The sequence below is a fragment of the Tachypleus tridentatus genome, chromosome 7 (genome assembly GCF_004210375.1).
Source record: "Tachypleus tridentatus isolate NWPU-2018 chromosome 7, ASM421037v1, whole genome shotgun sequence".
Classification (NCBI taxonomy): domain Eukaryota; kingdom Metazoa; phylum Arthropoda; class Merostomata; order Xiphosura; family Limulidae; genus Tachypleus; species Tachypleus tridentatus.
In genome coordinates this window covers 122,496,208-122,519,856 of record NC_134831.1, presented here as the reverse complement: position 1 = coordinate 122,519,856, position 23,649 = coordinate 122,496,208, and the positions used below count along the sequence as shown (strand labels likewise).

Genomic DNA, 23,649 nt, shown 5'->3' with positions numbered 1-23,649 from the left:
GAGTAGCCCAAAAGTTGGCGGTGGGTGGTGATGACTAGCTGCCTTCCCTGTAGTCTTACACTGCTAAATTAGGGACGGCTCGGTGGGCTAACAACCTACTCACTTAAATACTTGTTGAAGATTCCGCAAGCGATTGCGGCCCTATGTTCCTAGATGGAATCTAATGGTGATAACTAACTAACTAACTTACGTCATAACGTCCCAACAACTGAAAGGACGATCATTTTCAATGGTGGGTTTCGAACCCGCAGATTAAGAGTCGGGTGTTTTTACAAGCAGACCACAATGGAAAGAGATGCATGCGAACAGTAGATAAAGATAAGAAAGGGTATATGAAACCTCACAACTGTTTTCGTGTGTACGACCAATCGTATTTATACAGACTAAAACTTCGTATTTAAACACATACTCTGAGTATTTCTTTATTATTTCTTCTAACAATTACAGTTTTGTTATCAATTTAAACATAAAATCCAAAAATAAAACGTATTTTGTTTTACCATTTTCAGTTTCAGTTTCACAAGAAACTCTCCTTAATATAAAAATATGTCTTATATAATTCACTTTTCATTCACACCATAGCTGCCAATTCTACATTAGTAATTGAATTATTCTTCCTATGATCCGTGGTTGAATTTAGGTGAATAATGATACGTTAATGGTGATTCATATACAATGTAAAAAACAACAACAACAAAATAATAAAAAAACCCACAAGAAACCAGGTGTTTTCTTTTGTTTCTTTCAAACCTGTTCCGTGTGCAACCAGTTGAGCTAAGTTACACTTTCAAATACCTTCTTTTACTGTTGCCAGATTTTACAGAAACTATGACAGAGAAACATCATTAAACGACCCAGGAAAAATGTTCTATAGAGAAAACAGACGAACTTGACCACACAATATTGTTGTAAAACTTTCTTCTCAAAAAACTTTTTTTTTTTTTTTATCAGACAAAATTCCAGACGGAGCAAGAAACCTTGCGTCGCCAGGGTAACGACTGCCCTAACCTGTTCAAGTTGATATCTGTGGTCTTTTATAGAGTGCACTGAAACTAGGTCATGTAGAACTACTTTTTTTTTCGTAGGCAACCAGCTGTTATACAACTAGACCGATCAAATTCTACTTTGTAACATGACCTTCGTAAACCCTTTCCTACAACAAATGTTTCGCATATCTATAGGTACTAAACCCAATATTAAGTTATAGTGTCGCTGGTTATTTTGATTCAATGAAAATTTAGAAAACAACATTCTTGAGATTAACGGACAAAATCAATCCCAAGATTCTCTTCCTGAACCGGTTTTAGAATTTGTTTGTTTGTTTGTTTGTTTTGAATTTCGTACAAAGCTACTCGAGGGCTATCTGTGCTAGTCGTCCCTAATTTAACAATGTAAGACTAGAGGGAAGGCAGCTAGTCATCACCACCCAACGCCAACTCTTGGGCTACTCTTTTACCAATGAATAGTGGGATTGACCGTCACATTATAACGCACCCACGGCTGAAAGGGTTAGCATGTTTGGCGCGACGGGGATGCGAACCCGCGACCCTCAGATTACGAGTCGCACCCCTTAACACGCTTGGCCATGCCAGGCCATCCGGTTTTAGAAAGTACAAAGTTTGGAATCAAAACTACGGGTGTGTCTTCTTGTAGCAAAGCCACATCGGGCTATCTGCTGAGTCCACTGAAGGGAATCGAACCCTGGTTTTAGCGTTGTAATAAAACTACGGGTAATTTTTTTAAAATTTTTCTTCATTTATTAATGTACAGAGTAGAGTTTCCTAAACCAATAAGACAGTTGGGGGGAAAAGCGCCCCAGAAGCAGAGCGGTATGTCTGCAGGCTCACACTGCTAGAAACTGGGTTTCGATACGCGTGGTGGGTTTTGTTTGTTTTGAATTTCGCGCAAAGCTACACGAGGGCTATCTGTACTAGCCGTCCCTAATTTAGCAGTGTTAAACAAGAGGGAAGACAGCTAGTCATCACCAGCTACTTTTTTACCAACGAAGAGTGTGATTGAACGTCACATTATAACGCCCCCAGGCTGAAAGGGCGAGCATGTTTGGCGCGACGGGGATGCGAAACCACGACCCTCAGATTACGAGTCGCACGCCTTAACACGCTTGGCCATGCACGGCTGAACGCATGGTGAACACAGCAGAGATAGTCCAGTGTGTAGTTCTGTGCTTAATTCCAAACAAAGAGGAAAGAATATAAAAGAAGAAATATTATTTTCATAAATTGATTATATTATTAAAAAAACCGATATCGTATAGTAAATAATAACACAATATAAGTATAGTAAATAATAACACTAAGCACCAAAATTTTTACTTTTTCTTGTTCCTGGACAGAAAGTGTAATTTCCCAATTGCTTATGCCTAAAGTAAATGGAAAAGACTTATTTTTCTCTTCAAACTTTGCTTTTGTGACCTGGGAGCGTATAATGAAAACATGATGGGACACTGTATTTAAAGACTGATACGTGAAAGTGATTTACATTACAGTCGCAAATCTCGAAAAACTACTCACTTCTAAACAATTTTGTATAACTTTAATATAAATCTTGATTCATATGTTGTTTTATTCAGACCTTATGTAAATGAATATGTGCAAATTTGCCCGTTTTTACATAGAAAATAGGTTAATTTCTAAATTTCATTATCCAGGTCACAAAAGTAAAGTTTGAAGGGAATAATGGCCATTTTCTGTACTTGTACAGCATAAGCAATTAAAATATAGCCCATACTACCCAGAAACAAACTTTGTGTTACATAGTGTAATCGATTTAAATGTCATTGTTACGTAACCACATTAAATTTAACAAAATCTAAAAACAAAATAAATAATTTCATCACTTTGATAAAAAAAAAAAAAAAGCAAAACCTAATTCAATAAACAAATATAATACGACGTAAACCTTTCACCAAAGTATCATGACTATCGCAGCCCAACACGGCCAAGTGGATATCAATCCCATTATTCTTTGGGAGAAACAGTAGCCCAAGAGTTAGCGGTGAGTGGTGATGACTAGCTGCTTTCTCTCAAGTCTTACACTGCAAAATTAGGGACAGCTAGCGCAGATAGCCCTCGTGTAGCTTTGCGTGAAATTCAATAAAAAAAAACCATGACTACCAGGAAAGGTTTTAAATTTGATGTTATCACGTAATTCTATCATTTTGTTTTCCCGCGAACTAATACTGTAATTTTCTTAAATATTTTTGCGCCTCCTAGTGGCTCGTGACAGCTAAGCTTACTGAATAAGTTGTTTTTCACTGCAGACAAGAGGTGAATTTAACAGTAAAGTAAAGAAACTAAACAATGTTGAAAAACACGTTCCTTTCCATTTAACGGATATTTTGTTTGCCGCACGCTACTTCATTTCGTTACGTCATCACACCATTTAACTGCAACAATTCACACTAATCGTATTTACCAGTCTGAATAAACATTTAGCTGTTCGACCAGTTTATGTTTCAAGTTGTAATCTACATTTTAAAATCGGGTCATTAAAGAAAGCAGATCTTGTTTTTATTCCATACTTTTAATTAAACTTACAGCTTCAGCGCGTATATACATACGATAAAATACGTAGAGTTAAATAAATATATCTTGGGTTATATCAGCGAGATAGCCCTACTATGGAAAGGTAGTTAAAGCACTCGACTCTCAGTCTGCTGTTCACGGGTTCGAATCCTATCCCCAAACATGTTCGCTCTTTCAGCTGTGTGGGCGCTATAAAGTGTTCTATAATTCCTCTGTTTATTGGTGAAGAATAGCTCAAGAGTTAGCGGTGGGTGATGTTGACTAGCTGTTTTCTCTCTAGTCTGTCACTTTAGAAGGGGCCGGCATGGCCAGGTGGTTAAGACACTAGACTCGTAATCCGAGGTTTGCAAGTTCAAATCTCCGTCACACCAAGCAGGCTAGCTCTTTCAGTCGTAGGTGCGTTACAATGTGACGGTCAATCCCACTATTCGTTGGTAAAAGAGTATCTCAACAGTTGGCAGTGGTTGGTTATGACTGGCTGCCTTCCATCTAGTTTTACACTGCAAAATTAGAGACACTTAGCGCAAATAGCCCTCGTGTAGCTTTGCACGAAATTAAAACAACAACAAACAAACACTTCAGAAGGTCACAACAGCATACAGAGCTCCCAGAACCACATCATCTACCTTCATACACAAATATTCAAACATACCAACGATAGTAGACAGAATCCTACATGGCACAATAACGTATTTCGATAAAAATTGGATGAAAAATGAATTATTTTGCAAACTAGATAAGTACAGCATACATGATGAAGTTAGTCCTAAACATCTCTTCCTAATCAACATATATTTTAAACACAAAAATAAATTTATTATATATATAACCAGACTTCCTACTGATAGGGCAAATCATATCCATAAATGTACGAAACTGGTACATGAACATTGCACTGAACAGGGTAGGAGTAAACTCAGACCACTCTGACCCTTAAGCAGTAGCCATAACAACCAACACTGAAAGTAAAGGAAGAAGAAAGAGGTCAATGCGTACCTGACCCTCCAGGGTCACCAAAATCCCGAGAGAGAGAGAGACTTCAGAAGGGTGATAAGTCAGACACCTGTCGGTAGCTTCACGCAAAATTCCAACAAACAAATTAACGGGGAATTTTAACATGCTTAAACAACGTTTAGGGTAATTTTATGATAACTAAAATTATCACATGTTTATCAGGCATAAAAGTTGTTGTACTTAATCAGTTCTCAAACTTACCTTGCAGCAACGTCAATAACTCTGATCATCTGTTTCACGAAACGGTTTACAACCATTTCTTCGTCATTGTCGTCACTCAGTTCAAAGGCATCGTCAAAATAAGCGTGAACTAGAACGAAAATTCAAATGTAACCCAAAAATTTCGCGCCATAATAGCTCAGCCTAAAATCGTTTTTACAGGAGAGAAATGACCACGTGTGAAATGTGTACATGGCGAAAAACATTGTAAGGTGAAAGAAAAGATTTTATTACCGCTACAAAAACGGCACACGGAGAGACAGAGAAAATCAACTACACATTTTTCATTATGTTACACATAAGAACAAAGTGTTAACAAAAACTATCGTTTTTCTTTACGAGTAATAAGAGAAAATTAACACAAACACTATTTATTCCACAAGTAGTATTGTTATTAAACCTTTACGATCTTACAAGTTCGTTCATTTTTTAGTGATGTGGACATCACTTAATATTGTTTCTAACACTGTTACGAAACATTAATTAATCAATTATTAAATACCTTCGAATTCGTAGTAATCGGGGTCAACAATGTTTAAGTATTTTTGGGCATTTCTTCGTGCACTCTGGTCTTCGTCCATCCTTAAACAAGTTGGATGATTTAGTTTAGTCAAATTATAGGAAACAGAGAATATAAATATTGTTAGTTAATGAAGTTGTTTTTAGGCTTAGTGAAAGGTAAAGTATACAGTATTGGTTTAGACGTTACCTGACGTATAGTTCATCACGTGAAAGAGACTCAGCGTAGCTTAGTAACCCAACGTTTCCCAACAAATGATGTTTGGGGCGAGGGGCAGAGCGCGATTGGGTAGAGCCAATAGTTTAATGATTTCAATTTAACGTTTTAATACACTTATTATTAAGAAAAGTAATAAGCAATTACCACAAAACATGTAACATTTTAATGTGTATCCGTGTGGTAGATTTTGTCATGCTTTCATCCATTAAAGGGGGGGGCGCAAGAAACCATATTTATTAAAGGGGGTGAGGGCGCAAGAAACCATATTTGTTAAAGGGGGTGAGGGCGCAAGAAACCATATTTGTTAAAGGGGGTGAGGGCGCAAGAAACCATATTTGTTAAAGGGGTGAGGGCGCAAGAAACCATATTTGTTAAAGGGGGCGTGAAGCACTGAAGTTTGGGAAACGCTGTAGCAAACCATTTTCAAGTATTTAACCAAGCTGAGGTAATCTATGACGACCTGCTATGCAGGTCGACTTAGTTTTAACTTTAAAATAATTAGCGTCACTTTAGAGAGATAGCGTAGACAAAAGTAATGCTCAAAGTTAACTTTTTATAAATCACTACGCTGAATGAAAACTATTTTATCTCTTTGTATCAAATACACCGTTTGTTTTAATGATTTCTCTTAATTTTATTTGGCTGGTTGCTCAATATTTTTTTGCTGAATATCTATCTCAAATATAAATTTTATGATAAACAGCTGATAGCATTATCACGTTAGTTAAAATAAAAATAGTATAGTTTCAGCTCAGTAATTCATTATTTATATGTATATATGGATTTTGTTCTTTTACTTTGGATTTTGTTCTTCTACTTCTAAGTTACATTTCTTGTCATATTATTGAATTACACTGAATTACACTGCGTAAAACAAGTTTGTTCTCAAATACATCTAGCTTTCAGTACACTCAAACAAATTTAAATTCTTGTGAGTAATAAAGATTTCAAACTTTCGGTTAAAACATTTGGACTGTATGCGCATGATAATTCCTGAAAGTTACTATTTTTTTCTGCGCATATTTACATATTTTAATGCGTGTTCTAAAGAATGATAATTCCTGAAAGTCACTATTTCTTTCTGCGCATATTTACATATTTTAATGCTTGTTCTATAGCATGATAATTCGTCAAAAGTTACCTTTTATTCTGCGCATATTTACATATTTTAATGCGTGTTCTAAAGAATGATAATTCCTGAAAGTCACTATTTCTTTCTGCGCATATTTACATATTTTAATGCTTGTTCTATAGCATGATAATTCGTCAAAAGTTACTTCATTTTTTTCTGCATAAATGTTCACAGTTTCACCTACCTTATCACTGATTTCAGCATTTGAATCATTTCGTCTGGTGTTTCGTGCCACATTGTTGCGCATGCGTAAATTCGAGTAATATGATCGACGTTTCGAACGCTACGACCATTCTGGCTACTGGAAGTGTCGTTGGTTTTTACAGAGATGGTTTCGTAATATTGGGAATTGTCATTGTATTCGTTCACTTCCAGGTCGATCTCCTGCGAATCAGAGTAAACTGTGGTTAATAATATATGACATGTAATGCAGGTTTATTCACATGCAAGATATCAGATCGCTGAGAGTTAGGGTTACAATTTTTCTTGTTAACTTGAGTCAACCAGTAACGAAATAAATTATTACACACTCCGCTCTTCTTACCCCACTTTATATATTTACTTTATGGGTTCAACTAAATTTACAAAACTCTTCGTTTGTCCTATATATATACAGCAAACAATAAGATGGTCAGTTCTTTCCAGCTGACCAACTCATTTACAGCGTATAAAAGTGGAATAAGGAACAAACTGGTGTCAATTTCAATTAATAGAGATTGATTTCATGTCTTTTTACAATTACGCTAAGATAGTTCATCAGATGCCAACTGTTATTAAGGCTAATTATGATTAGTGCGCTGAAAAATTACGGATTTTAGCAGTAAAAATACGTATTAAAGAAAAGGACCTTTAAACTTTAAATCAAACAGTATTTGCAGAGAATACAACATTAAACAGTTCTAGTTATTTTGAAGAAAGCTGGTTTTATTTTAAATTGTTTAAGTCACTGCGACAAGTCACTTTCGGACAAAGTACTCACTGAACTTTTGATCTCGGCTATATCATCTCGTCTTCTGTTTAAAGCAATTGACTGGTCCACTAAGACACCAATGTACATTGGATTCACGAAAAGTCTGAAATGAAACGAGTGAGGAAGAGCTTACAAATAACGAAGAAACGAAAGTTTTGTTCGTTCAATTTCTTCAATGAAGAAGGCTTATAGCTATTCCAAATGACATACAAACATCATTAAATATTTAGCCTTAGAATTACCAGTGGAATCTAATCTTATTTGGCAATTTTATGTATATGGTTTTTATTAAACAGAGTCTATTCTGGCATAAATTTGTCGGCTATATGACCAGATAAAATATATAAACATACATTTCATCAATATTTCAATTTATATCACTACAAATATTAAATTATTCAACATGATGCAATAAACAGACCCATCATAAGTGAAGGTAATAAAACAAATCGATAACTTGAAGTTTACATTACACACACACACACAAATCTTTACGAGTTAAAGACCGAGTTGTAGTTTTTTAAACCATCATTGTTCGACGCAGAGTTGGGAATTTAACGATATACCTACCAAATTTGTTCAAAAACTAGAAATATTATATTAATGCAGCAATCTCAAGGCATGTATTAGAAAATACTTTACATTTCACACGTTATGTTGTCCTGTTAATACTTTACATTTCACACGTTATGTTGTCCTGTTAATACTTTACATTTCACACGTTATGTTGTCCTGTTAACACTTTACATTTCACACGTTATGTTGTCCTGTTAACACTTTACATTTCACACGTTATGTTGTCCTGATTACATTTCACATGTTATGTTGTCCTGTTAAAATTAACACTACAATTCTTTTGATTTTCCTCAATCATTATATCGCATTATTTCCTCAGTTAACATTCGAAGCTTAAATGAGTTTCTATAATTTTAAAACACTTATAAAGAATTATTGCGAACCAATGGAATAAAATTACTAAATAATCATAATGTTAGAAAGAAATAATTAGTTAATTTTTCGTATAATATCTTCTGGAAATTGAAATGAATTGTAAGTTAGTATCCTTCAATAGAAAATTGTAAATTGTGGTATTTTAATTTAAAAATTGTACATTATTACATTTTAAATTGAAAAATTGTATATTCTTACTTTTCAGTTGAAGCCAGCCTTTCACACTTCGGTGTCCAGATGTGAATAGCAATCCAGGTTTGTGAAAGTAACCACAACAGCCAAATCCAGGCAAATTGCTTAGAGACAAAATCCTGAAAAAATTCTCCTTCTGGGCAAGTCCAGAAAAGGTACTTGGGGAGGACATTTTCGTAAAAGCATTCATTTTCTGTTCGTATACCACAGGCCCCGATTAAGAGGGACATGGTTACTGGGACCGTGAGACTAATTGGAAACGCGAAGCTAAACCCTTGAATGCAAATTTTGCAAGCAAACTTTCCAAAAACATAACAGAGAAGCGAAGCACTGACTTGTAACAGAGCAACGTAAATAGGAGTCATTTCGAACGAATCGATGACAATTTCTTCATCTAGAGGACTCGCTGTGGGAAGATCGGGGAAGTTAGAATCGAGAGCGTTCTTCCTTATTTGGTGAACTGTAATCATGTGACTTTGGAAGCTGTGCTTGAACAGTCGGAAGACTTGAGCCATGTGCTCCATCGTGAGAGACTGCAACGCCAACACACTGCAAAGAGTTACAACAACTTTCCATATCGAAATAAACAAATACGTAAAATACCTGCTTCTGCGCAAGTCTTCTTTTACTTTGGAAAGTGTCTTGATGATTTTGATAGGGGATCTTTTATCAATGTAATTTTCCCACCAGCCAAGTGATAACAGAAATATTGCTACGGGAATGGCCCAGGAACGCTTATGGAGCTCAACAATTGGCCACACGATAAAACCCGTTGCTTGTGCAACAATAGAAACAATGTCCAGAATAACCTTTATTGAACGCCTGTCTTCCCCTTTATAACGAGACAAGAGACTGAAGACGGCAGGCATAAAACAAACACAATTTGTAAGCATGACTGCTTTTATGACATCCAAGTCTGGAAGAACTACGAATATCAAAAGAACCAGGCCTAGAACGTGTAGAGACTCCATAACTAAAACCTGTAAGGCAAAATGTGCATTTTTAATGCAAGAATATTTCTTAAGATTTTTCAAAATTAAAGTAAGTCGTTGCAATTCAAACAATGTTCAAATTACTCACAATATATGATATTTTGTGAAATGTATTATAAATATTTTGACTTATAAGTTAAAACATGTGGAATTTTTGTTTCTAATTTGTCTTGAAACAATAATTTTTTCGTAAAAATACAAAATGGAGGACGTTAATACCCTTCTTGCATATCTTGTCAAAATATGACCATTTATTTTATATTTTATTAAATTTACATTGTTGGTTTCAAATTATATCCGGTATTATACAGTTTCACAATGAATCAAAGATTTCTTTAAATAAATATAATAAATATTTATCTTAAAGGGCACTGGCATGGCAAAGCGTGTTAAGGTGTTCGACTCATAATCCGAGGGTCGCGGGTTCGAATCCCGGTCGCACCAAACATGCTCGCCCTTTCAGCCGTGGGGGCGTTATAATGTGACGGTCAATCCCCGTATTCGTTAGTAAAAGAGTAGCCCAAGAGTTGGCGTTGGGTGGTGATGACTAGCTGCCTTCCCTCTAGTCCTACACTGCTAAATTGGGGACGACTAGCGCAGATAGCCCTCGTGTAGCTTTGCGCGAAATTCAAAAACAAACAAACAATTTGTCTTAAAACCTCTTTTTCTCTATAAACACAAGTATATATGAACAGTTAGGTACCTTTTTTTAAAATTACTCAAAATATATCAGTAAAAACAATGAATGATATGAAACATGCCTACCACGTTTCACAGCCAATGTCATCAAATACCAGAAGTCATCAGGCCGGCTGTGATGTGACAGATACAGGTGAGGTCCAGGCGTTATATGTATATATACTATATATAGTTTGGCTTGGGTTGAATTTCGCGCAAAGCTACTCAAGGGCTATCTGCGCTAACCCTCCCTAATTTAGCAATGTCAGACCAGAGGGACGGTAGCTAGTCATCACAACCCACCGCAAACCCTTGGACTACGCTTTTTACCAACGAATAGTGGGATTAACTGTCACATAATAACGCCTCCACAGCTGAAAGGGCGAGCATGTTTGGTGCGACGGGGATTCAAACCCAAGACCCTCGGATTACTAGTCTAGTGCCTTAACCACCTTGCCATGCCGGGCTATATATATATATATAGAGAGAGAGACATACAAATAACAAAAACACCAAAATACTTGAAATATTCTGTTTTTTTATCTATTATTTTCTAACCAATTTCGTGATTTCAAAGGTAGTTCTTTGTAATATAATTGTAAAGAGACTTTACAGAATAAAACATTCAAATATAGACAAAACCTAACTTTAATATGCTTTTCTTTAGAATAAATTCTTATTTGTGTTATACTTCCTCTTATGAAAAAATATTGTTCCATAATTTTTAAAAATTTAGGTTGCTTATATATTTTTTGTTTGCTTTAAGATTTGTGCAAAGATACGTGTCGTACTTCAGCAGCGAAAGACTAGAAGGATAGGTAGCTAGTTATCACCACCCACCGCCAACTCTTGGGCTGCTCTTTTTCCAACGAATAGTGAATTAACCGTCACATTATAACGCTCCCAGAGCTAAAAGGGAGACCATGTTTGATGGAACGGGGATTCAAACCCGCGATCCTCAGGGGGCGAGTCAAAAACCTTGACCACCTAGTTACGTCAAGCTTCTGTTTGGTTGAAAGATTATATTCCAGCTTTTCTTATTGTACATTATTATGTGCAAATAAAATTATTTCCTGAAGAGTGACGTGTTAAATAATGAAACACAGAAAATAATAAATAAATACCCACAATACTGTGATTATTATTTATATTTGTAGATGCAAAATTGTATGTATTTTGATTATATATTAGAACCATAAATTTGTAAGCTATAAACAAAACACATTAACATGAAACAAAATACGCTGCATATTTTTTTAAAAAAGTATCCCAGGGTACAAGTTACACCGTAATATTATAAAATGTATCCTAGGTTCTGGAGGTGACTGAAAAAGTATGACACCAATTGCGGTGGAGATACGCCGTCTATCAGTCTTAACCTCCAATTCACTAGTCTCAAATAAGAAAATTAGAAATTAGGAGAGAGAGGTGTGAGTACTCAAGCCCAAAAAGTCCCACATCTATATCACCCTTCACTGCCTGCTCTCCCAAGTTAAAATAAGAATATAAAAAAAGACAAACAAAAATGTGAAAAATAAAAATAAAATAAATAAGGTACTACTATTTGGAGGTAAGTAAGATAGAACTTACCTCTTGAAGTGAGCATTCCTGCCCTCAATATGGTAGAGGCTCAGTTATAATGTTATTTATCATAATTCTCATTTACGAAACAGCATGAAAAGGAAAATGGAGTCAGTTTTTTTTTAGAATTGACATTATGTAGTAGTATTATCAAATATTAAAAAATATATATATTATATTTTTGTACCGTAAGGAAAGTTAGAAACTTTGGTTTTCTGTATGATTTGAAGACGCATATCCTGAAACTGCGGAAAAGCGTAAATAACTCCGGAATGATCACCACAAAGAACAAACACCAAATCCATTCCACTCTTTCAAGCTCTGATATTTGCGCTCGGTAATTTTCGCCTCTCTCGAGACCTGGAAAAAGTAAATTGCGCACTTCACATTGGACACCTGACACTTACAATGTTCCAGTAAAAATGACTTTTATATTCTTTTATTCTTTAATTCAATACAGCGTTAGAGGAATAATACAAGATTTGGGATTATATTGATAATGCTCGTAAAAATGTGAAACAATAACTAGTAATGTTAAATTTATGTTTTGTCGCAAAAAACACGTTTGTTCAGGAAAATAATGGAGTTAAAGGACATAAGACAGTGTATTAAAGACAGTATTAAGACACTGTATTAAATACAGTATTAAGACAGTGTATTAAATACAGTATTAAGACAGTGTATTAAAAACAGTATTAAGACAGTGTATTAAAGACAGTATTAAGACACTGTATTAAATACAGTATTAAGACAGTGTATTAAAACAGTATTAAGACAGTGTATTAAATACAGTATTAAGACAGTGTATTAAAAACAGTATTAAGACAGTGTATTAAATACAGTATTAAGACAGTGTATTAAATACAGTATTAAGACAGTGTATTAAAAACAGTATTAAGACAGTGTATTAAAGACAGTATTAAGACAGTGTATTAAAACTGTCGAAATAATAGAATGTTTTATGTTTGTTGACTTTAAAAACAATTTAACATTATTATTCCCACTACGAAACAAAAAACAAAATATGCTATTATACTCGAACCTTTGACCTTTACAAAGGTCATTTATTAAAGAAGTGATCACATGTGTACAATGAAAAAAGGTTATCATATGAATGACACATAACACACTAATTAACAATTAATTAATTAATTAACCTGGTCAGAAATTTGTTGGCTGAAAAATAGAGAAAATTTCTTCTAACTTGAAGCTTTCATATTCAAATGTTTACCCTAAATCCTGATAAAATAGTAAATATAGAACATATTTACATTATAAACGTGAAAAATTTCCATAGATATATTTTCACCTCTAGCTACATTATTTCGAAAGTTTTGAGACTTTAGCAACAAGGTTTGTACAGATATATATATAAAGAAAGGTATTCATCCTGGAGTCAAACAGCACAATAAAAAAACAATAGATTTAATTTTAACAACAATAAACCAACTCTAGATTTCGAATTCAAGATTTTAACAGCAAAGAGACAATATTTTGTATCCATTGTGGAATTATTACACATATATATAAATTAACGCAGATCCCATATTAGTTCACTAAAATATTAATGTTTATACACGTATATATATGTATATTAATTATTGCATATACTATATTAGTTCATTCAAATATTACATAGATCATAACATACCCATTCCTTTCTTACAAATTTGAAGCGTTCGACCCTCTTTAATCTGTGAAGTCATAAATAGCATGCTTCCTTTCGAGATAACCGCAGTTGTAATTACGCAAATGAGTGTCCCGATGTAGACAACAATTTTGACTATTTTAAGGACAATTTCTATGGCCTTTGAAGTGAGGGTTAGATCCTCTTCCTCCGGAGGATTATCAACAAACACGTCCCATCCTCTCGTTTCGGGCTCGCTCCGTCGGCTACAACACGGATCAAAGTTATTCACATATCGACATTGTTTAAAAACATTTTTCTTGTACAATAAAACTTAAAACATCTGTGATCCAAGGTAGACTGGATATTCTATGAAGTGTTTCATTATATATAATTACTAATACGTTTGGACTAGACGCTCGGATTCTAAATACGAGAGTTAATGGTTCGCGTCCTAATTACTGCAAAAAATGCATTACACACTTTAGAGATGTTTATGCGCTATGAAAATAATGGACAGAACCCCCCCTCCCATTCAGAGAGGTTAGAGTAACCCAACAGTTATGTTTTCACTTAACAACGTACTTTTCTCCTATCTAATAGTTCTAAGTTATGGAATACTATTTTGTTCAGTATATCTTGCTCCGATGGGCTTAGTTCGTCCATATGAAAACGTGATTAAACAAAAACTTAGTGCATTCTAAAACTGTTTTATGTACATGAGTGTTGTAACGAGCATAAGATTTGTTTTTTTAATTCTAAATACCTTAACCCTCTCCCTTCCTTCAGGTGGCTCAGCATTAAGCCTAAAAGTCTTATAACGCTAAACACAGGGTTTTGATACCCGTGACGTGCACAAAATTGCATAGCTTTGTGCTCGACAACAAAATTTAGTGCACGAAAAATGTTACAGATCATTTTTAAAAATAATTTTCAAGAGAGCGTACGTGAAAAAGTTCAAATTATTGTGTTAAAACAGGTAGAAATTCATAAAAATAAAGAGACGTAAGTTGATAGATACATAGGTTCTAGTGGTAATCACCATTGTTCTCGCAATTGGCTGGAGGTTAAGACAACCGATTTGCAATCTGCAAGTTTCCAAACGTGCATGCTCTTTCAACCATGAGAATGTTATGAAGTGATGGTTAATCGTACTATTAGTTAGTAAGAGTGACTCATAAGTCTGGTGTGGGTTGTGTTGACTAACTGCATTATCTTTAATCTATCACTTCAAAACTGTCACAGATAGCCATCTAGTAGCTTTGGGTAAAACTCAACAAACAAACAAAGAGACTATATATATATAAAAGATTGTCAGAGAAGCAAAGAAATATGACCTGAATATACTTGCACATATTCTGACTATTGTAAATAAACCACATGCTAAGTAAAATGTGATTATCCATTTAGAAACATTATGTTTTTCATAATATTTAGTAATGTCTTACTAGTTAATCGTAAATCTTAGTGAGAAATAAAAGCTTGCTTTCTCTTGGCAGTATTCGCTTTTTTTGAATATGTAGTGTTTCAAACAACGAATGTGAAATCAGTGTTTCAAGCACTGGTATCACTATTGGATCATTTATTTACTTTGAGTCTAATTAGAACCAATAAGATAATGGTTTGATAGTTCATTTTGGCTGAATATAACAAAAATATATAATGATTTATTTGCACGCGTTATGTTAAAGGTCTAGCTATTCTACTACGACAAACGTGTGTAATTAATCTGTCAGAATGGATCTGGCTTATAGTTGCACCTCGCAACAACAGTGCTCATTGTGAAACATACATTTAGCACGCTTCGTGAGAGAAAATATACAGTGAATACAAGAAACTAGTGTATGTGGGTCGTGTGTACAATATGTATCATATAAGATTATCAATTGTTAAGAAACGATGTTAAACGTTTCTTTGTTCAGGTTAGTATACGTCCTGCGTAGACAAAGTAAGTTTTACGCCCCTTCGCTCCTTTAGTATGACCGGCCAATAGAAAAATGTGTAACTGTAAGAATAATGTGTTTCGCGAAACGATTGAGTCAAACACTCAAATATTTCCTTCCGCATGATATCATTTCCTGCAAAGTTTCACGAATAATTTTTACCTGAATTTCTAATAATTTAATTAGTTGAAAACTTTCAATTTCTCTTTGGTTTGTTGGAACCAATAATTGATTTTAAAAAATGCGTTTCTTCAAGAAAAGAAAGAAAAAAAACGTCCCTATACACATGACGTAAACCATGTTTTTTTGAGTCGATGGAACATGAAACGACCTTCAAAAGTGGCCTTGTGCTGCAAAACTCCTTGTTGAGGCAATTCAAAATAAGACTGGATTGAAATTGTCTCAAGGACTACAACTTTAGAAATTAAAAACACAGTAATATAAAAAAAAGTAATTTATATATCCTTTATATGTATATATATATATTTATACAGAACATTTTGTAGCTGTGTGGTACAAATAAAATAGTAGTCTCAGAATTATCCGAGTTGAATATAATCATCTATAACATAAGTTAACCAACAGCACTTGTCGAACTCTGTAGTGAGACATGACTGTCACTCTTACAGCGCACTCGTAGCTCTAAAGTATGTGTTTTTGGATCAACGTGTCGCGAACCGTCGGTTTTACACACCAACCACTAGGCTGCAGCAGCCTCTATTAATACGAATATATATTCACAAAACATGTATTAAACTGAACAATTCAACACCAGAATGTCGTTTCTTTTATTGTTTCAATACCTTGCACATAAGACAGTGAGTGACTAATTCGAACGTACACATTAAACAAAATTATTTTCAAGTGAAAAACTGGTTTTTGTTTTTGTTTTAACCGTATTATTCAAATTATATGTTTGTCTACATTGATAAACATTTTTTCGAAATTTTAAACTATTGCTATAATCAGTTTCTTTGGACATCGAGAAAACGAGTGTATATTTAGATACAGCCTACAATTTTTAAAAAAGTAAACTTCTATGACATGTCAGGGAATTACGTTAAAAAATGTATCCATAAAAATTTGTTATTGTTTCTGAAATATATACAGTCGGTTTTATTAACATGGCCTTGAACATGACATACGAACCGTATCACTTGATTATATGAGATATATGCAAGCTTGAACAATTTTGAACAACTGTTTGAAACCATTTTTGCATACACCACAAAAACCGTGTACAACAAAAAACACGTGACATAAGTTTAACTAATTTCAAAATTCCAATTTTACCGTATACGTATATAGGTGTAAAACTTCCCAAATCATAAATAGCCCTAAAATAGTATGCTCTAATTTAGGTCTGAGAGCTGTTAAATTACCAGACACATCACCTGACGCACTGATTGTTAGGCCTAATCTAATTTGATTCTTTACTGTTGTAATGTGTAAAATAACCCCTCCCAAACCCGACTGGTTTACATACACATCAAAATCGGACTCCACCCTCTAAAATGTAGGTCTGTCATGCTTAATATTTCTCTACAGCTATTTTGTTTTATTGTTTGTTTGTTCTTGTTTGTTTGTTTTTTTTTCAAGAAAGTAAACTGTAGGTTAGGTTTAGCTGAGTAATTACACAGAATATTGTAACAACAGGTAACTCAAGGTTTATGTGCTCTGAACTAGTCGTTAGTTTTTTGTTTTGGTTTTTAATTTCGCGCAAAGTTAAACAAGGGCTATCTGCGCTAGCCGTCCCTAATTTAGCAGTGTAAGACTAGAGTGAAGGCAGCTAGTCATCACCATCCACCGCCAACTCTTGGGCTACTCTTTTACCAACGAATAGTGTGATTGACCGTCACATTATAACGCGTTCACAGCTGAAAAGGCGAGCATGTTTGGTGCGACGGGGACGCGAAACCGCGACCCTAAGATTACGAGTCGCATGCCTTCACCCACCTGGCCATGCCGGGCCGCCCTAATCGTTAATACGTATATATCACTCTACATTTATGTTGTTAATATTGTTAACTTACGTTCGTAGAACAAAATACAAAAAAATGAAGCTATATGATTAAGCAGTATTAAAATAGCTATGATTCAAATATGAACTTTCTACGTGCCCAAAATTCACGGCATCTCTTTCCTATCTCGACACGCGAAAGATACAGTTGACAGTCGTAATTCCAAGTTGTTTTACTTCATTTCTATTTTTCAGTAAGCTGAAATAGCAATTTTACTGTAATGCAAAACAGTCGCGTGCGAAACGTTTAGGACAACATCAGTGTTAACTGAACGAAGGCTTAGCATGGCCAGGTGGTTAAGGCGTTCGACTTTTACTCTAAGTATTGCAGGTTCGAATCCTCGTCACACCAAACCCATTCGCCCCTTTTAGCCTTGGAGGCGTTATAATGTTACGATCTATCCCATTATTAGGAACTGCTAGCGCAAATAGTTTTTGTGTAGCTTTGCGCGAAATTCAAAAACAAACAAATTAACTGAACGATAAGATTAGCTTAAACTTGTCCAAAATAAACACGTGTTTTTAACGAGATACAGAATGAGTTATAAAACTAAATTAGTTTGAAATTATTAAACTTCAAATACGGAAATTAAAATTACTGTTATTTTGGCCTGTCTGTATTTTTATTTGTCTCTGTGTTTATTTATCTATTTCTTTTGGCGCAAAGATACACATTAAGATATGTGCAATGTATACGCTACGGGAAAAAAAATCTCCGAACTTTAGAAATCATTGGTCAAAATAATCAATGAATACAATATACAAATATTAATAATATAAATCGTATATATACAGATACTGAGAAACTGTTAAGATAATGTATAACTCATAATCAGTTATGAAGCAGGAAACAAAACTGTAATCAGTGGCACCGATAGAAACAGTGTTTCGATACCCGTGGTGGACAGTGCAGCTTTGTGCTTAATAACTAACAACAGATCGAGTGAACCAGTTTTCCTCTATCTACCTGTAATTAATGTCTGGTGTCTGTTTCTTTTTGTTATGTTTTCAAAATACTATAGCATATTAAAACGAGCAAGTAGAATACATAGAGAAGTAATCGTCCAAGCAGTTCTGTTTATAACCTTGTTACGGTGTCTATTGCACACTATAACAAAGGATTTGACTTTTCACGCTACCTGGAAGAGATGTTACAGTCGCTTCACCGAGAATAGTATGAATTTTCACCCTCGTCTAAACATCAGATTTTGATACCCGTGCTGGGCATAGAACAGACAGCTCATTGTGTACCTTTGAGCTTAACTTCAAATAAGCAGACAAAACCTTTGTTACAAAAAAATGATTCCGTTTAGCCACAAATTATAAAATATCACATGAGCTTAGTTGTAAATGTATACAATTTGAAGATTTACAGCCACCTAACAAGTAATTATGGTCACAACATTATAACTGGTTACTCAACAGTATATGTTGTTATTTGATAAACACGTGCTGCTTACATAATGCTCTACTCTCTTTATAAATACACACGACAAGAATCTGGAAATTTTATGTATTTTAAATGTGAGCACTTAGCAGTAGTAATAACAAAGAACATGTTAGTTGGAATCCACTCACTCAGCCCCAATCACACCTTTTATAATAGTGTGCATAATACTGTCCTTGTCTTCCAGGTCAGGAAAATTATGAGACCAGTGCATATAACTTGTAAACGCAATGTGACAGAACCCTGGGAATAACATATAACTTGTAAACGCAATGTGACAGAGCCCTGGGGATAACATATAACTTGTAAACGCAATGTGACAGAGCCCTGGGGATAACATATAACTTGTAAACGCAATGTGACAGAGCCCTGGGTATAACATATAACTTGTAAACGCAATGTGACAGAGCCCTGGGAATAACATATAACTTGTAAACGCAATGTGACAGAGCCCTGGGGATAACATATAACTTGTAAACGCAATGTGACAGAGCCCTGGGAATAACATATAACTTGTAAACGCAATGTGACAGAGCCCTGGGAATAACATATAACTTGTAAACGCAATGTGACAGAGCCCTGGGAATAACATATAACTTGTAAACGCAATGTGACAGAGCCCTGGGGATAACATATAACTTGTAAACGCAATGTGACAGAGCCCTGGAGATAACATATAACTTGTAAACGCAATGTGACAGAGCCCTGGGGATAACCTACGAGTATTAGACTAGATACAGATTACCCGTAATACAATGATGATGACACGCTAGAGATAACACTCGGATGTGACCTCTGAAGCACTGTTATTATCTAAAGTCGTTTAATATCACTTTGGGCTATTGTACAATATTAAACACGACATGGCCAGGTGGTTAATCATATGCTGTGATTCAGCTATTTGAGGGAGGACTTGTATTAACCACTACAGTCTTCTACTACCACCTATGATGTCCAACATGGCAAGGTGGTTAAGGTGCTCGACTCACAATGTGAGGATCGCGGGTTCGAATCACCGTCACCCCAAACAAGCTTGCTCTTTCAGTTGTAAAGGAGTTATAATGTCACAGTCAATCCCACTGTTCGTTGGTAAAAGAGCAGCTCAAGAGTTGGCGATGGGTGATGATGACTAGCTGCCTTCTCTCTAATCTTACACTGCTAAATTAGGAACGGTTAGCGCAGATAGCCCTCGTGTAGTTTTGCGTGAAATTTAGAAACAAATAAACAATTAGACCCGACCTTGAATTTGAATAGTAAAATTATCCTAAACATTTAAAAGTTTGTTTTTTTTTTACACGTCTCATTCCTATTCTAGAGAGAGCTAAGCCTACACTTCTCTTTACTTTTATTAGACCTATCCATCGGCATTTAATGGCTTTTGCTGACACCTTTGATATAATTTTTCTTCCCAGGATGACAACATCTTCTTTGGCCAAATTAATGGCTAAGATTTGTTTCGCATATTCAGTATTACTGTTTCTAGCCTTATCTTTATTCCTGCAGTAATGTTCTATTCGCTGAAACAATGACTTTACAAAGTTATCAACATACGGTTTTCTTCTTTTCTCTCGTTTTGTCACCTGAAAGGTATATTTAAAGTCACACTGTTTCAAGTACAACCTTAGGTGTCTTTAGATCACACATAGTTTGAAAATAATGCAAAGATAAATTATATAAATAATCATTCTTATTTTAAGCTTAGAGTGCTGTAGCAAAGCCGTGTCAGACTTCGGCGGCGGTAGCATTCGTCCTCATGTAGAAGACTCTTAAGTACAGGCTGCTATGATAGAATTGTTTTGTCCAACAGAACTCTTGAGTCAGACGTATAGGACTTAAAGTTAGCTTTCAAAGGTTAGATCATAGTTAGATCCTAGATCTAGAGAATGTACATAGCCCATCTTTTTTTATCTAGTTGATCCATCTCCATATTATATCATTACGAGCACTGTCTGTGAGTTGCCAAGAAACAACTTGCTCTCGTATCACGGGTGGGTGTATTATTTCTTATGCGCACGCGTTATGTGATACGAGAGCAAGTTGTTTCTTGGCAACTCACAGACAGTGCTCGTAATGATATAATATAGCTACTTACATATTGTTAGCTCATAAGTATTGTCGCAAAATGATTATTCTTATTACTTGTTACTACCAAGGTTATAGGCAAGAGAACAAAATCGCTTTTAGCCAAGTTTCAATCATGCACATTCAGATTTGCACATATGAAGGCAGGAGAGAGCTATGCCTTTCCAACAATGTCAGTCAGTCATTCAGTTAGATTGACAAATTTATGATTTTGTAAAATGTTTGTTTTCATTTTACCTACTTTTTCAAGTGCTTTGTTTGCTTGTTATTCTGCAGTTGGTTTGTTTAGTTTTCAATAGTGTGTGTAATGTGTTTATAAAGTTTTGTTCATGTGGTGTTTGACATGTGATTGAGATTTCAATTTGTATTTCATGTGTTGTACATACAAACACATTCCTACTACAAGTACTATCGTATTTACGACACTTTTCTTGAAGAATATTAAGACAAATTAGTAACTCAGCAATAATTTCACTCATAAATAATTCATTAAAATCAAAAAGAAATCAATTTATTATTAATCTTATGTTTGTTTGTTTGTTTGTTTTGGAATTTCGCACAAAGCTACTCGAAAGCTATCTGTGCTAGCCGTCCCTAATTTAGCAGTGTAAGACTAGAGGGAAGGCAGCTAGTTATCACCACCCACCGCCAACTCTTGGGCTACTCTTTTACCAACGAATAGTGGGATTGACCGTCACATTATACGCCCCCACGGCTGGGAGGGCGAGCATGTTTAGCGCGACTCGGGCGCGAACCCGCGACCCTCAGATTACGAGTCGCACGCCTTAAGCGCTTGGCCATGCCAGGCCATTAATCTTATGAAACTGTTAAAAATTCTGAACAAAATTATTGGACTTAATGACTGCTGTATCGATTAGTTTGTGTTTAATTTCGCGCAAAGCTATACGAGGGCTATCTGCCCTAGCTGTCCTTAAGTTAACATTATGAGACTAGAAGGAAGGCAGCTAGTCATCACCACCCACCGCCAACGTTTGGGCTACTCTTTTACCAACGAATAGTGGGATTGATCGTCACATTATAACTCCTCCACGGCTGAAAGGGCGAGCATGTTTCGTGCGGCGGAGATTCGAACCCGCAATCCTCAGATTACGAGTCGAACGCCTTAACTCACCTGGCTATGCCGAGCCCGTCCTTAACGTTTCCCATTAATTTAGTTCCCCCTGGGAAAGCGGTACGTCTGCGAATTTGTAATGCTAAAATCAGGGGTTCGATTTCTCTCAGTAAACACAGGAAATAACGTGATGTGGTTTTACTATAAGAAGAACACAGACAGACACACACACACCAATTAATATATAAGCTTTAAGTGCTAATAAAAATTAAACCACATATTTAATGTTTCCAATTTAATATATAAACCTTTAGGGTTAAACAATTAAAATCACACCACCCACTTACCTCCCATAAGTGTTTTCATTCAAGGAGAATTTTCATCTTCATCCAAGGAATTTTCATCATCAGATGCTTGTGTCTTGCCCATCAGATTTTGAGCTGGTGGCATGGTTACCGAAGTTCTTATTTACGGTTTATAGATAATGGCAGTGCAACGGAGGGACTGCTAAAATACATACATTTATTAAAAAAGAACAATACTTCTTTGATGTACAATAGTGGTTAAATCAAAAAGATAAAATACATATTACTGAATTGTCCCAACATGAAAACTTTAAACAGTCCCTATTTGTATTGTTTCAGCAAAGTTCACGGGGTAAAACATGACTTTTATGGTAATAACTGAAACAAATATTAAGTTCAACATATAATAACATAAAGTATGACAACACTATATAACAATATTTTTACTTTTCTTGTTCCTGGACAGAAAGTAAATGGAAAAGACCTATTTTTCTTTTCAAACTTTGCTTTTGTGACCTGGGAGCGTATAACGAAAACATGATGGGACACTGTATTTAGGGACTGATACGTGAAAGTGATTTACATTACAGTAACAAATCTCGAAAAACTACTCACTTGTAAACATTTTTGTATAACTTTAGTATAAATACATGTAAATCTTGATTCATATGTTGTTTTATTCAGACCTTATGTAAATGAAAATGTGCAAATTTGCCCGTTTTAACACAGAAAATAGGTTAATTTCTAAATTTCATTATCCAGGTCACAAAAGTAAAGTTTGAAGGGAATAATGACCATTTTCTGTACTTTTACAGAATAAGCAATTAAGAAATAGCACATACTATCCAGGAACAAAATATGTGTTATATAGTGTTATTAATTGGCTCTGAGTTCTAAGTAGGGTTTGATACTGTTTATATTTCCTACGACACATATGAATGACACCTAACACACTAATTAACAATTAATTAATGAATTAATTAACCTGGTCAGAAAATTTGTTGGCTGAAAAATAGGGAAAATTTTCTTCAAACTTTCATATTCAAATTACCCTAAATCCTGATAAAACAGTAAATATAGAACATATATATAAACTCCATATTTAGTATAAACCGAAAACTGCTGTAAGAATGTATACGG

The 23,649-nt window shown here is 35.0% G+C and overlaps 1 pseudogene across 1 annotated transcript in view; it reads right to left on the bottom strand.

Annotated features, from left to right (window-relative positions):
- Positions 1 to 23,649, bottom strand: part of LOC143256516 (chitin synthase chs-2-like) — a 53,558-nt pseudogene that overhangs the window by 19,542 nt on the left and 10,367 nt on the right. Inside the window, exons 2-9 of the transcript XR_013031394.1 lie at positions 22,552 to 22,711; positions 13,665 to 13,906; positions 12,201 to 12,373; positions 8,769 to 9,742; positions 7,629 to 7,722; positions 6,834 to 7,033; positions 5,281 to 5,360; positions 4,761 to 4,869 (exon numbers count right to left, since the gene is read on the bottom strand). The product of XR_013031394.1 is annotated as a chitin synthase chs-2-like (transcript). The remainder of the gene's footprint in view (positions 1 to 4,760; positions 4,870 to 5,280; positions 5,361 to 6,833; positions 7,034 to 7,628; positions 7,723 to 8,768; positions 9,743 to 12,200; positions 12,374 to 13,664; positions 13,907 to 22,551; positions 22,712 to 23,649) is intronic.